Below are 14,366 nucleotides of genomic sequence, written 5' to 3' on the forward strand. Positions count from 1 at the left end.
AAATCTGAAAGGATTATTTCAGGATTTTTTTGCAAGTATCATTTCAGCACTTGATAAAAGATTATTAACTATATTCATTTTGATTTTATTTGTAGGTCATTTAGAAGTGTTACTTCTGCTACAAAACCCAGGGTATTTACAGTGACATCTTTCCTTATTCATAGCAGTTATAGGCATTTTCTAAATAGTTTTACTATGTAGTTCCACTACATATGTAAAAATCCAAATCATTTTCAGTTAGGGGTGTGGACGGACCGATTTCTGAGGTTCGGTTTGAATTACTGAACCACTGGTCCATGAACTGGTTTGGTCAAACTGACCGGCTGGTCTAGTCTGTTTGGTTGAAATGGCTCAACATGGTTTGATGGTCCAAGCAGCAATTCTTGTAAAGGGGAGACAAAGGGAAATCCTGCCTTTAAAAGGATTTGAAGGGCAACTGGGGTAGGGGTGCGGCAATGAGAGGTTTTTGGTCTCTGCAGATGTGCGGAGAACAGAACCATGCCACCACTGTGCAGGCAGGCTGCTGAGGAGAGTGCTAGGGTTTCCAGGAGCTGCCACTGGATTGGTAAGTACCTACTGTACTTTCAAAGGTGCCCTCTCGCCACCAGCCACCCTTAGAAGCCTTTTAAAGGCAGGATTATCCTCACCAGATTCCCCTTTGCAAGCATAGCCTCTCAGACCATTGAACTAGGCTGGTCCGCTATGGACCAGGCCTTGTCCAGTTTAATTGTGGACCAAACCATCTCTCAGTTTGGTTCGCAGTAGAACTGGCCCAGTTTCTTGTGGACCGGTGCAGGCACACACCTATTTTCAGTACATGTCCAGCTTCTCCCAGAAGTTGTATTATATATCTGTTTAATTGTAGCTAGCTTACAACACTGTTAAAGTAAGATCTTAGGGAAATATTTCTTTCTTGGTATGTTGATGAATATTGTAAAGCCTATGTGACTATGATTTCATTGTTCTTTGAGGCATCCATGCATAGTTCTTTTCCCCATTTCTTTCTATATGATCTCTAGACCAGCTTCATTAACATATTTTATATTCTAGGAAGTAGACTATAGACCTTCTAGGAAAGTATTATTTCAGGCAATGCACTGCATCCTAATTCTGTGCCACCTTTGCTGTAAGTTTCTAACCTTCGGATACTGGGATTCATTAAAAGTCGCAAAGCGATTCACTATGTACAAGTCACAGAATCATGTGAGATTTACACTTTCCTACCTATCAGAATTAGTCACTTTCTGAGATACAATAAAACATTGATGGTATAATATTATCTCCAATGTTATTATTCGAAGGCTAAAACTTTCCTTATCCCAAATGGGTTCAATTGTATCATCATCATCTGAAAACAGATCCCTGTGTCCGTGGATTCACAATCGGTAATATCAGACTGGAGTTTAAAACTTTATAACAGACCTTGCTCTAGCCATCTTATTTCTCATAAGTGTCCTAATTGGATGGAGACATTGGCTGATCCAGACTAACATTGAGTGTTTCGAAAAACATCCTGTATGTGCTTCCGGGGAAAGATAGTTTTTGCCCATCTCCCCTTCTCTCTGTAGCCCACTGAAAATATGTCACTGAGGATTGTGGGACTCTCAAGGACATGTTTTTGGGAAGCATAGGCAGCTGCAAAGGGAAAGGGAGATTGGCAGAAATATTAATAGTGGACTGGCAAAAACTTCCACTCTCCCTAAGTGTGAATGGGATATTTGTTGGTGTGTACATGAGTCTGGTTGCCAATCACGGTTTTGTACAGTGCTCCAGCTTCAATTGTCAGTCTGCATCTCCTGTAAGGTACATAGCTGTCAATGTGGTTACAAGAGAAAATCTTTCTTTAAATGGAAAATCTTCCATTATACCAAATCTAAAGTTTGTGTTCTGATGTTAGAAATCCAACAAGAAACATGCCACAAAACATAACCAACTCTATTCAAATGAAACATTATAATTGCTGCTGGGAGTTCCTTATGGCCACTTTAGATAGGCAAAGTGTATTTTAGACTGCGGAACAGGTTAAAAAAAGTCTTAGAATTATTTAAATGTTTGAACAATAGGTTCATGAATAGTAAAGGTTAGAGGGCTTGTCAGGTCACTACATCTTTTTCTGACTATCTGAATTTTAAAGCATTCCAATATTAACCTTTTGAAAAGGCAGAAGATGACTGGGAAAAGATGACTGGGAAATACTGAATTGTGTCTTTCTTTAAGGTAGATATGGCCAGGTCCTACTGTTTTAAGCTGCCACCATTTTCATAAAGCTTCCAGAGAGAGCTCTTCCAACTCTCCGATTGCACCACTATAATTTGAGGTAAAATAATGCATCTAGCTATGCTATCATTTATAATTCATGGGCACTTATGAGTGTAATTCATTGAAATTTCACCTCTGGCCCAACCTCTGCCGCTCCAGGAAGCAAGATTCATAACGCATTTCTTTATGGTTTTATCCAAATCATTATGTGAGCCTTATAGGGGGTAAAGGCAGTAAATCATACAAAACAAACAGAGGGCAGGCATCTGGCATAAACCTGAGTCATTTAATAACAGAATTCATGTTTGGGGTTTTTTTGTTTCCTCTTCCCCCCCCCCCTCCAGAATATGGGGGATGGGGAAACAAACAATTGAATCAGTCTCCTGCTAAGCCTAAGCTCTTCTTCAAATGTCAGGTGTATTCTAGGGCTCTAAAAAATTGAAGAGCTCTCTCCTTTTGACCTACTAATACATCTCAGTCACAGTTCGTTGAGAAGCTGTGACAACAAGCACATTGATAACAAGGCATGCTGTTTGATCCCTATATTCTTAATATCATCTGTAGAAACATATCATGGGCAAGACTGATCAGTAATTTTAAGTAATATGAATTAATCAAGGTCATGAGGACAGATTGTCTGATTTTACCATCCAGCCACATAATTAACCAAAAGTGTCAAATATTGTTCATTGTTATCGTCTTGGGCCTTGTTCAAATGCTGTGTTTCCAAGGCTCTGGCACAGCTTCTGGAAGATATTTAAACTGTGCCAGCTCTGTTACAATGCATTGCAGAGACAATATGACTATCAATATCAGCAGATATCACTGAAAGGTATAGTACATCTCTTTCAAACTGGCCAGCCCTTTACTAGAGTCTCTCTTCATCTTAGCTACAGAGATATGGGAAAATGTATTTTCCCTGTGTGAGGCTGATAAAAAGTGAGATTTTTTTTCATACCTCCAACTCCTTTCTGACAATTTATATAACATCCAGAGAAGTTTGTTTTCATATTTTGATACTATCTGTTTGTCTCATACAGTTTTTTCTGCCCTATTAGTAGATGAGGTGAGTTGGGATGAGTTGGGCTACAGCAGAATAAAAAAGCCCAATTAAACTAGGTTATTCCTATCTTTGATCTGAATTGATAGCAGGTTATCCCCCTTTTCTCCGTATTTGAAAGATGTTCTTTCAGGATGCAAATTAACACAATTATCTAGCTGGAAAACATATTAGGAGGTATGTAATCAACATAATAAAGCTAGTCAAATAAAGATTGCCTGTGGAATCATATTTGGCAAATTAATTGCAGTTTCTTAATTAAGAAATTTCAAAGATTTGTTTTGCAGTTTTAAAATTCAGATGGTAGACACTACTCTACCATTTCTTACTCTTTCCATTGCTTGCTTCCCTTGCTAAACTTGATTCCATAATGTCTCCTCCAGCACTCTCCTTTATTCAAGACATTATACTAGTTCAGTTGTGCCAGTATAGTTAAGATGAGTAGAGTTTTCAACATTCTGCCATTATAAGTCCTGAACATGCTATGTCATTATAAACCCTGAACATTCTAAGTCATATATATCCACCAATCCATCCTGAAATTATGTACACATTGACTAGGGGACAAGAGACACCACCCCTCCAAATCTGGTGCAGATCTGTTGCAAAATGGCTGATATGCAGCAGTTTACATTTTAACTTCTAAAAAGAGGTTTCAAGGTTTTGATGACCTTTTTTCACCACAGATTATGTATATTTTTAAATGTTTGATGTCTCTTTAACATTCCCCCCAAAGTCAGGTCCATAAGGCATTGTTGCCTTATGCTGGTTTGAAAAACATAAATCTGGTGATTTGGGGGGGTATTACTGCTCAAAATCTCCATAATAACAGGAAAAATAACTAAGGGCAAGTTAGCTTACAGCATAACTGAGTCTGCCCACTGAGAATTGGGCACTTGTTTTTCTGAAATTCGGAACATATGAAGCCGTTTCAACGAGTAACGCACGCCTCCCCCCCCCGCCCACAATGCTGTACATGATTACAGTGCCCAGAGTGGATCTGAAGATCAATTATGCTAACAGCATTGGCCTCTTCGGACAAACACCATAACTGTGAAGAGCAATGAGGATGAGTGATGTGCTGGTGATGCACTGGGCAGGATTTTGACACCCACTTTTGATGCTGTAGTAGTACAGTGTTTTGTTGTTGTCTGAACAGAGCTACTGTGTGAATATTCTGTTCTGGACTGTTTGTGACTGAGAAGTATGTTTCATATCTTCCGGTCCAAGCATGCACGTAAGATGAGTATCTTGGTTTACTTCCATTAAACTTTTGGTTAATGAAAAAATAAAGAGGTTGAAGTTAACCAGGGTGTAGGCTGTGCTTAACAAAACTTTTAAGTTATTTTTTAAACGGAGGAAGCTTTAGTTTATGGTATCCAAAGAATTAGTGGTTAGAGTGTTGGACTAGGACTGGAAAGACCCAAGTTCAATCCCCATTCAGCCATGAAATGATTCACTGGGTGACTCTGGGCCAGTCACATATCTCTTAGTCTAACCTACCTAACAGGGTTGTTGTGAGGATAAACATAACCATGTGCACTTCTGGGCTCCTTGAAGGAAGAACAGACTATAAATGCAAAAATAAATAAATAAAATAAAATTTTATTTTATTTTAATCATAAGTGATATTTATATGTAGGAGTAAAGAAATGTTGGCTCAGTCTATCATCCAGACAAAATATTTTACTTGTCAGATGATTCCTCAAGCTCTGTTGGTACATGACTCATCAGGACCTTTTCCCACTCATCGGGCATCATTTTTCACTGATCACAGACTAGTAGACTAGTGGATTTTCTCAGCCACGTTTATATGTACAGTATAAGGGAAGAATTTTAACTACATATGTCATGGGCCATAATAACTGAACTTCAGTAGGCAAGTCTTGAAACAGCAATTATGAAAGGAATTTTCAAGGTTATTACCTATACAACGAATACAATGTATGTATAGTAAAAGGCCATGAGGGCTGCACATCTAAACTCAATCTAATCTGATCATTTTTATATATAACCTCAAAACTAAATTTGTTGAGGAAACACCACAGAATTACAGTTCCTCTGCTGCTGTCGCTAATCACTGCATGATGTGTTTTCTGAAACAACAAACAATGCCTTTCTTTTACTGTTCAGTATTGCTACGCTAAGCTCCTTACAACAAATGTCTTTTGCTCGTAATCACTGTTTCATCAACTCAGCTGACAATCACCATTGTCTTTCTGCATCCCATTTAAAACAGCAAAACATCTCTGCATATTGCCATTTAGTTGCTGATTAAATCAAATCGGTTCTGATGTATTTACAAGCAAAAATGGACAACTCTCTTCTGTTTTTATTCTACATATAAGATATAAAAACTAAGAAGAGTATGTTAAATGGAATTTGTGTTCAAGGATTTATACAATCACAGATTACTGTCTAGTGGTTCTTAATGCAAAGTTTATCAGTAAACTTTTAATCATCGTCGTCATCAAACTTTATTTGTTAGCTGCCCCATAACAAATTGTACTCTGGGTGGCTCACAACAGAGGATTAATACATACAGTAAAAATGCATAACACATTAAATCATAACAGACAGAAAAGTGAAAATAAAGTGTAAAATGTAATACAAAGCAGCATTAAAAACTCATTTAAAAATTAGTTTAAAATCAGTTAAAATTTGAAAAGCCAAATTTTAAAAATCTGAATTTAAAAGACCTGGTGAAAAAAAAGGTCTTTACCTGCTATCTAAAAGAACAAAGTGGTGAAGCCAGGCGAACCTCACGGGGGAGGCTATTCCATTAATGGTGCAACCACCAAAAAGGCATTTTTTGTCTATTTTATCCATTTATCATCAGATTCTAGCTAGAGGAATAGGGTCCCTCTTATGGGTCCTTACACATCGGTAGGCAACAAAATAACTAGTGTGGCATAATGCCTGAAATGCTGGGTGTAAATGAGGAAAACCAATGAGTCAGCCATGAAGCTTACCTTGTGGCCTTGAATCATTTATCAGCCAAAGCCTGGAATGCATAACATGTGGCCTGTGGGCTGCATGAGCCTGCCAAGACATTTTGTGCAGTTCACCAGGATGCCCTAAATAACCATAAAGCCCTGTTGCTGGCTTTTGTTTTGGGCTGGCCAGCTAGCTAGCTTGCTTTCTCCACTCAGACACTTGCTCTGTATTCTCTCATGCTGTGCTGATGCATGCTGACCCATCTGCTGCATCTGCCCTGCTGAGGCAAGAGGTGACTTGGGCTAAGAGAAGGAGAACTAGCTGGCCAGTGGCTGGGTGTGCATGTGCAGGAGATGACCTGCAACTGACACACCTGTTGGGGGGGGGAAGTGGGGGGGGGGGGGAGAGTTCCCTTTCTTCTTGTGGTGAGTAGAAACCTTTCTCCATTTTCTCCATTGAGTTCATGGAATGGAGGTGAAAACACACACACACAATTTCCACTCCCTCTGCACCATTTACTTCTGTAAGCAGTAGGATTCTGTTTGCAGAGGAAGAGCAGAGCTTAGCGGGGAGAAAGGGCATGATATCGTTGGGGTAACCCAAAGAGAAGTTGAGGTGGCTTGAGTGTTGGGAGGGGTGACTTTTGCAGGGAGTTAGTTATATGCCTGCCCTTCTGATCATCCCTGTGGGTGCTCCAGAAGAGGAGAGTTGGAGATTGAGTGCAAGACAACCTGTGCATGGTGTGATAAGGGGTGTGTGAAAGACTGAGAATCTGAGAGTGGTGTGGTAACAGGTGACAAAAAAATGAGTGCAAGGCAAATGTAAAATATTATATGTTTAAATTACTATAATAATAATGACAAAAATTAATATCTATATATACCGCTTTTCAACCAAAGTTTCCAAAGGGAAACATAGAGAAATAATAAATAAATGGGATGCTGTTCGCTGGGTGTGGTGTGATCACCCCAAAGTTGCACGTTATGATTAACTTAAAATGGAGTGCAGGAAGACCTTATGATTGTATACTAGATTTTGAAAAGCAAACTTTTGAGTTCTCTGAAACTTTTAATCATGCTGGATTTTAACCAAAGTAAAGAGAGAGGGTGGGGGGGGAGGGACATTTCTGTTTTTTGTGCAACAAATGTTTAATAAGACTTGTATTTTCAAAACCCAAGTGACAAAGAGTGGCAGCTCTTTTATATTGAGTGGGGGAGAGCAGTTGCTCATGTGTAGACCAGCATTGGCATCTCTCCAGTGGCAGTTGCTGGTGTCTCTTTTGGGACAGGGAACAAAATTCCCATTCTTTTGCTACAGCATCTATCTTTTATGAGAACGTCTTTTGTTGAACTGTGGTATATAAATTAATGATGCAAATAATAATACTCTCTAACATTAGTTAATGGTGGTAATGGTGCTAATAATGATAATCTCTAATATTGCCTCCTTTCTTGAAGCTAACTTAAAATGGGATTTTACAATTGTGATCATCATCACTTTTAGTACACATTCAAACATCACAAGAAACTGGAGTTACAGGTGGCCGTGGTTTGTGTAACCGTGTGTTTGAATGTGAGAAATTGTTGTTTGGACCCTATCTCTAAACTGAGGCTTCAGTCACAAAATTCCAATTTGAACTCTCTGTTTGAAGTGAGGTTTGCTGCTTGGGCCTCTGTGTGGCTGCCTCCATTATGTCTGAATGTAGAACTGGAGGCAGCCTTCCCTTGAATGGGAGTTGAGGGAAGGAAGCTCCTCCCTCTCTCCATCCTGAATGGCTGCCATGGCTGTCTTTCAAATCAAAGGAGGAAGCCCGGCAACCAGCTCCCCCACCTGTCTGCAGTTTCACAGTCTGGCCTAAGCTATCACATAGGGAAATGGGTTGGATCCAATCCCCATGCACTCATGTACTGGGGCTGCTGATTTAGTGGGGTTGCTGATTGCCTATGTCCACCAAAAAACTGCTCCGGATTATTATGAGATCATCCACAATAGCATGAAATGTGACATGGAGGAGTGGTTTGCACTGGGGGAATTGTTGGCACCCCTTTCATAAGTGGAAACACCTTCTGCTCATGCATGCAGACTTTTGGTTCTGTTGTGAGGCTAAAATGGGATAATACTATGTATGATGGTGATGGGTTGAGCACCTTGGAGAGGATGATATGTTGCATAAATAAGGATGATTCATTACTGTCCCATATTAATGGCACAATTATGGTGAGGTGTGGAACCTATAATCTCTCTACATTGTGGCTGGTTTGGGGGTTCATAAAATATGAGCTCCAGGCTCAAATCTGGACTATAGTTCATCAGTGTGAAACTGTCAGGACTTGTGGTTGAACACATGCCTTGTACGCAGAAGGTTCCAGGCTAAATATCTAACACCAACTGTTAAAAGGATCTCTGATCACAGGGCTATGAAAGGCCACTGATTGAAAAGCTGTGTCAGTTAGAAAGCTGCTTGGAAAGCTGCTGTCAGTTAGTGTAGATAACACTGGGCTAGATGGACCAATTACCTAAATTCAGAAAGAACTTTTGATTACTCCCTACGAATTAATCCCTACTTAATTTAAAGGGGTATTTAAACGGTTTTTAAGGAAGGGGGCCACGGCAGCGGCAGGTGGCATCTAAGAAGACTGGAGGAGGTGAGTGAGAGACTTTTGCCAACAAGTCTCCTCTGCCAGACAGCTGGGAGATTTACAGCAGCCCCCCTACCCCACCCTTTGTTTGCTGACCAGGACAGCTTGAAGACCAGCACAGCTCTCCTGCCTTGATTGGGGGTCCTCCCTTCCTAAGTGCTTGCCTTTTAACACCTGTGAGCACTAATTACATCTGCCCTGCCCTGTCCTTCATGAGAGGAGGGATTCTGGGGGCTTTTAAGGAAGGGGGCTGTGGCAAGCGGCGCAGGTGGCCTCCAAAGCTGGCCTCCGAAGGGAGCTGGCCTTTGGTGTGGGTCTTAGGGCTGGGGCACAATATATTCCCTTATGGCTGTTTTAGGAGCTGTAAGAGCTGTCTAGCCAGCTTTTGTAATCGAGTCTAGGGTGAAATAGTCCGTAATGTGTTTGGATCTGTCAGGAGATGGGGAGACAGGGGGCGTCTCTGTTGACTGTGGGGCAGCTATTCCAGTGCTGGTGGAGAATGGAAGAAGTAACGCTGGCAGGTCAGCAGTCCTTTGCAGGGGAAAGGTCAGAAACTTAATTGCTGTTTCCCCTTCTGGCTGCCTTGCCAGCTCTTTGATCTTGTAAAAGAGTTCCAGGCTCCCACAGAGTCTCACCTTGCTCCTTTGTAATGCCAGGTCAGTCCAGAATAAACCTGAAATCATCCATAATTTGATTCTGAATGAAGGAGATGACCTGGTATATATCACAGATACTTGGTTGGGGGAGGCTGGTGGCCCAGTCTGCTCCCAGCTTCTTCCTCCAGGGTACTCTGTTGAGGGGCAGGTGAGGAAACGTAGTTGGGGATGTGGAGTGGCTATGGTCTATAAGAATAATATCTCCCTTGCCAGGATCCCTGTTGAAGTGTTTGGCCATATTGAATGTGCATACTTAAGGTTGGGGACCAAAGATAGACTGGACTTCTGTTGGTGTAGAGATCACCCCACTGCCCAACAGAGTCCCTAACTAAGCTGACGGACTTGGTCTCAGGCTTGGCATTGGAGTCTCCCACGCTTGTGGTGGTGGGGGACTTCAATGTTCACTTTGGGACCAATTTGTCTGGGGCGGCTCAGGAGTTCATAGTGGCTATGACAACTATGGGCCTATACCAACTTGCCGACCTACTTGCAAAAATATATAACTCATCCCTACAATCAGGCTCTGTACTAGAGTACTGGAAAGTAGCAAATGTAACACTAATTTTCAAAAAGGGATCTGGAGTGACTGGAGAAATTACAGGCCAGTCAGCTTATCTTTGGTGCCGGGTAAATTGATGGAAAGCCTACTTAAGGACAAAATTGTTAAGCATATAGAAGAACAGGCCTTGTTGAAGGAGAACCAGCATGGCTTCTGCAAGAGAATGTCTTGCCTCACTAACCTTTTGGAGTTCTTTGAGAGTGTCAACAGCCATGTGGATAAAGGTGATCCAGTTGACATAATATACTTGGACTTCCAAAAAGCTTTTGATAAAGTTCCCCACCAAAGACTTTTGAGGAATCCTAGTAGTCATGGGATAAGGGGACAGGTTCATGTGTGGATTGGTAGCTGGTTGAAGTACAAGAAACAGGGAGTAGGAATAAAGAAACAGTTTTCACAATGGAGGGAGGACAGAAGTGGGGTCCCCCAGGGATCTGTACTGGGACCAGTGCTCTTTAACTTGTTCATAAACGATCTAGAATTTGGGTGACCAGAGAAGTGGCCAAATTTGCAGGTGACACTAAACTATTTAGGATAGTGAAATCCACAATGGATTTTGAGGAACTCCAAAAAGATCTCTCCAAACTGGGGGACTGGGCGACAAAATGGCAAATGAGGTTCAATGGAAGCAAGTATAAAATGATGCACATGGGGCAAAAAACATAAATTTCACATATACGCTGATGGGATCTGTCAGTGACTGACCAGGAGAGAGATCTTGGGGTCGTGATGGACAGCTCATTGAAAGTGTCGTCTCAGTGCACGGCAGCTGGGGGGACAATATCAAAGTGTATAAAATGATGCATGGAGTGGAGAGGGTAGAGAAATTTTTTTCTCCCTCTCTCACAACACTAGAACTAGGGGTCACCCCATGAAACTGAAGGTTGGGAAATTTAGGACCGACAAAAGGAAGTCTGTGACTTCCACTGCGCAGTGAGAAGTCAAGACTTCCCCAGCCATGGTGCTCTGACTCTCAGCCGTGCTCTGAGCAAACTGCATGCTTGATCTAAAAGCTCCTGTCTCCAGCGAAAAGCTTCTCTCCTTCAGCTGAAAGATCCACCATTCTCAAACCTCTGATCCTGGTAATATGCTGCCTCTACAAGCCTTGGATCCCTCCATCCTTTCCCCTTCTTCTCCTTTCCCCTCGTCCCTCTACTAATTCCTGATCTCTCCAAACCATGCCAGCCCTCAGCCTTCCTTACCTCCCCCCCCCCTTTTCCGTCTATATCTGAATTGTATTTGGCTCTAGGAAGATTTAATACACACACATATGTTAGTTAGGAACACTGGGTGAATATTGGTGCTGGCTAGGGTTGAAATACTGTTAGCAATACGGATAGAATGTTCTGCTTTCTGCTCAGCTAGATTGATGTTGTTATTCTTTTATACTCAATAAAGCCCGTTGAATCATTTAGGATTGGTTTGATCTCCTTTCTTCCTTGCGCCCAGATCCTACATGGTCACGATATAAAAGAACTTGGTCACTTGGTGACACTATGAGACAGGCCTAATTTTTTTATGCTAGCTAATGAGCATATTTAGTATATAAATCAGGCCTGGACCCCAACAGATTGCTGGTTTGTAGGAAACTGAAGTGTGATCTTTGGTTCTGCTGAGCCAAAGTAATTGTGAGAAGAATGTTGTCCTTAATGAGCAGATTAGACTTGGCAAACCTGGTGAGGTTTAGAAAATGGAACTAATAGTAAGATGCCCTTCATAAAAAAGGAACATTTAAGTGCTAAGTTATAACGATATGAACCAGCTATAGATGTTACACATCAGGGCTAATTTTCCACTATACAAATGAAAAATAGGCTTTGTTCAGTCCCTGAGCAGCTGAAAAATATTCTGCTTATAAGTTTTCTTGACCCATAGCATTTCTTGTAGTGGTTCAGGATTAAGTGCTTTTATTATCCACTGAAGCAGAGCTGACATAGCCCTTAGAATCTGTCAAATGTCAAGATGATGCAAAATATAACATTTGTAAATAATGCATCCAGTCATAGTGTGCGTTTATAGGGACTCATTCATTCTTTATTATGACTATAAATACCCTATTATATGTAGCACACTTGTATTAAAACAAAATATGTCTGCCCTCATAGCATTAGCTTAAATGTATATCTTTATCCCTATGTAAATCTATCACGATGGGATGACAAAAAACATAAATTTCTCTATTAGTAGTAGTAGTCGTAGTTATAGTATTAAAATGTATTTACCACTTCCTAGTTAACAAACAGATCCTTTTGAAGTAGCTTATAATTACTTAAATGTTGCATACAAAATGAGGCTGTACTCATGCACAGCCAAGACCGAGCTAAGAAAGCCAATCCCGCTCTTGGCTGTGATTGAGAACCACTCGAATCACACCTGATACCGGTGGTGCTTTGGAGGCAAATCCGCCTAGGGTTTCCAGTATTAAAAGGCAGTCTCACAAGGCAGTACAGTAATTTAATGTAGAGGTGAGCAAGGCATGTAACATGGTAGCAAAGTCTTTTAAATTTAATCGGCTAATACGCCAAGCCTATCTGCAAAAAGGTGCTGCTGGCAGATCCTTTAGCTGGGCATCAGTGGAAAATACCCCTGCTAACTGGGCAAAGAGGCACCTTTCACCGTGGTGATTCTCTTTATTGAGCAGGGGGAGAGTAACTGGCCCTATCCACCCCCAGCACAGTACTTCCAGTGACTGTTGCTGGTGTCTATCTTATGTTTCTTTTTAGAATGTGAGCCCTTTGGGGACAGGGAGCCATCTTATTTGCTTGTTGTTTCTCTGTGTAAACCGCCCTGAGCCATTTTTGGAAGGGCGGTATAGAAATCAAATTATTATTATTATTATTTCTTGTTTACACAGTCAGACAGGTGTTATTGACTGGTTTGTTTTATCCAGACATCGAGTCCTTCCCAAGGACCTGGGATGCCAGAATTTTATTGTCAATTGCCATAGATATCATCACAGAATATAGGCTGTTCCCAGTAAAGCTGCTTTTTGTAATTGGCTGGTGGTGATTTCTGTGGCCCCTATGGTGTTGAGGTGCTCTTCAAGGTCTTTTGGAACTGCACCCAGGGCGCCAATTACCACTGGGATTATTTTGGTCTTTTTCTGCCACAGCCTTTCAATTTCAATTTGTAGATCTTTGTATTTGGTGATTTTTTCTATTTCTTTTTCTTCTATTCTGCTATCCCCTGGTATTGCTATGTCGATTATTTTGACTTCTTTTTCTTTCTTCCCGACTACAGTGATATCTGGTGTATTGTGTGGCAGATGTTTGTCTGCTTGTAGTCGGAAGTCCCATAATATTTTTACATCTTCATTTTCTACCACATTTTCAATTTTATGGTCCCACCAATGTTTGGCTACAGGTAGCTTGTATTTTTTGCAGATGTTCCAGTGTATTATTGCTGCTACCTTGTCATGCCTTTGTTTGTAGTCAGTCTGTGCGATCTTTTTACAACAGCTGATTAGGTGGTCCACGGTTTCATCTGCTTCTTTACAAAGGCGGCACTTGCTGTTTGTTGTTGATTTTTCGACTTTTGCTCTTATTGCATTCGTTCTTAGTGCCTGTTCTTGCGCAGCCAGTATTAAACCCTCTGTTTCTTTCTTCAAGTTGCCATTCTTAAGCCATTGCCAGGTCTTGGTGATGTCTGATTTTCCACTTATATTGTGCAAATATTGACCATGCAGGGGCTTATTTTTCTATTTTTCTGCTCGGTTCTTGACTTGTTCTTTCTTGTAGGCCTGCTTTGTTTCATTGGTGTTGAATAGTTTCTCGTTATTGACTCTTCACTGTCCTTCATCTTCTTCACTGTCCTTGATATATTCTTCAAGGCCTCTTTTCTCCTCCTCTACTGTTTGATGGACTTGCAGCATTCCTCTTCCACCTGAGCTGCGAGGGAGGTATAGCCTATCAACCTCACTGCGGGGGTGCAGAGCATGATTGATTGTCATTATTTTCCTATTATTATTATTATTATTATTATTATTATTATTATTATTATTATTGAAGGTGGAATCCAGTTATACATATGATTTGTCATGGGGCCAGGAGCAGTGTGATAGTGGTAGCTAAGTTTACCTATAATAAAATTATTGAATTATTTTAGGTATTTTAGACATGAGGGAGTTGTATCTCAGATTGCGACCTTCTAGCTGCTGTTGTACTACAACTTCCATTTCCCCCGGTCACAATGGCCAGGAATGATGGGAGTTGTAGGATGACATCTTCAGAAGGGCTGCAGTTTGAAATCCCTGAGCT

The 14,366-nt window shown here is 41.0% G+C and overlaps 1 protein-coding gene across 5 annotated transcripts in view; it reads left to right on the plus strand.

The window, feature by feature from the left end:
• Positions 1-14,366, plus strand: part of DGKB (diacylglycerol kinase beta) — a 418,263-nt gene that overhangs the window by 259,027 nt on the left and 144,870 nt on the right. The gene's annotated exons all lie outside the window — the stretch shown is intronic.

This window comes from Hemicordylus capensis, chromosome 6 (genome assembly GCF_027244095.1).
Source record: "Hemicordylus capensis ecotype Gifberg chromosome 6, rHemCap1.1.pri, whole genome shotgun sequence".
In the NCBI taxonomy this organism is placed as follows: Eukaryota; Metazoa; Chordata; class Lepidosauria; order Squamata; family Cordylidae; genus Hemicordylus; species Hemicordylus capensis.